Source organism: Nannospalax galili, unplaced genomic scaffold, assembly GCF_000622305.1.
Source record: "Nannospalax galili isolate Female #2095 unplaced genomic scaffold, S.galili_v1.0 scaffold437, whole genome shotgun sequence".
Classification (NCBI taxonomy): Eukaryota; Metazoa; Chordata; class Mammalia; order Rodentia; family Spalacidae; genus Nannospalax; species Nannospalax galili.
In genome coordinates, this window is record NW_008340646.1 from 1107989 (window position 1) to 1109718 (window position 1730).

Consider the following 1730-nt stretch of genomic DNA (forward strand, 5'->3'; position numbering starts at 1 on the left):
TGTTTAGCTAGAAAATTCTACAGCCTGTGAAGTATTTCAAAATGGCCATAAAGGAGATAAAAAAAACAAAAAAACAAAACAAACAAAAAAACCTATAACCTAACTTTTATAGAGGCTTTATCTTTAACGATTTACTGAAGATGTTCTCGGCATTGAGCCTATACCAGGATGCTGCTGACTTTAGTCATTATTGGCAAACCTGGACTGGGGTATTTCTGGCTATTCAGACGGGCATGAACAAAATACTGGCCAACCAGCTGGACTCAGACACGCAAAGGTTTTTATTTGACTTTCAGCCTTATTAAAAGGTCTAACCTAAGAGCAAGCCGATCACAGGGATTCTTTTTTAGAATACTTTTTATGCAGATGAAACTATTTTTTCCAGCATGTAGATTTTCCCAGTTTTTTCAAGGAGTCCTTTCCCCGAATTGGCATACCACAGCATAGACAGCTGGTATTTCTGATATTTTGTCCAGTTGCTGTCTTGTACGTGTGAGATCATACACACACACACACACACACACACACACACACACACACATATATACATGTAAGTCTGGCTGGGCTGGTCTTTTGTTTAATCCTCCTGAAAATGAGCAATGACTAAAGCTGGCTTAACTGGTTTTTGTATCTGGACTGATGAATACATTTCCCTGTAAAACTTAACTTCATTTTGCTTAAGGGGAAAATGCACTTTTTGTTTGGCTGTTCAAAATCCAAGCACTTGATTTGCTGGGTTTTGGAAAACTCCTTTTTTGGCCCTGCTGTGTCTTAGCCATAACAGTTCCATTAAGTAAGAAGGTAAACAGAAGAACTAAAAAAAAAACTTGCGCTGACTTGTCTCACTTAGGAAACATCATACAAGTTGTTTGACTGGGTGGGGCTGGGTGCCGTATGTGTCAATACCTGTAATTTTCATAATAAGCAGTAGGTAAAAAGTACATTCTGTTCAGGTGATAACTGAGCCTCAATCAAGCAGAAACTTTTTGCTTGAAATAAAAAAAAAAAATTTCTATTAGTGGAATTTCTTTCCTTTTTTTTTGAAGCACCCTGTTATCTAAAAAAAAATCTTTGTAAGATTTTTGTAAAATTTTGTTTTACAAGATTTTATTTGAAATTGTTTTTTGCAAGATTGTTATATTTCTGTATGAATGTATTTTTTATTGGAATAACATAAAAAGAATTCTTATCAGCATCTCCAGCCTGGTTGTTTTTCTGGGGTAGAGTGGGGGGCAGGGGCTGTTGAAACAAATTCTTGTGGTATTACTCAGCCTGGCTTCCTCCCCAGGAAATTGTGCAATTCTGAGAGCCATTTGCCTAACTTGGTCCCTGCCTTCCTCCTCTTCCCGCTTAACACAGCTGTCCTGGGAAGTAGAGGGAGGCTTTTGACAGTGCTTCCCCAACACCCCACCCCCACCCCCAGCACATGGAATGCACTCCAAAGTCTGGCAAAAACAGCTCCAGGCTTTGGGACACAGTAGGAAGAAACTTGCATTTATTTTCTTCCCGCGTGTCAAATCCAGGATCTGGAGTGCAGAGACATCTGCTCTGGGAACTCTGGTGGTTACCTTCCACATTCTCAGGTTCAGCAATCTTGCTCAGGTAACAGAGTTCAGTCAGCCCTCCTAGGTGGATCTGGCCTTGTATCAGAGAAGGACAGAGGTGATGAGCAGATAACGGAACGGAAGCCAGGCCAGAAAGCCATTCTTGTGGACTGCTTCTAACCACTT

General features: G+C 40.3%; 1 protein-coding gene across 1 annotated transcript in view; it reads left to right on the forward strand.

Moving 5' to 3' along the window:
- Positions 1-826, forward strand: part of Klf6 (Kruppel like factor 6) — a gene marked incomplete in the record, with an annotated part of 8482 nt that extends 7656 nt beyond the window's left edge. The window contains 1 exon segment of the mRNA XM_008835736.3: positions 1-826.
- Positions 827-1730: the final 904 nt, after the last annotated feature.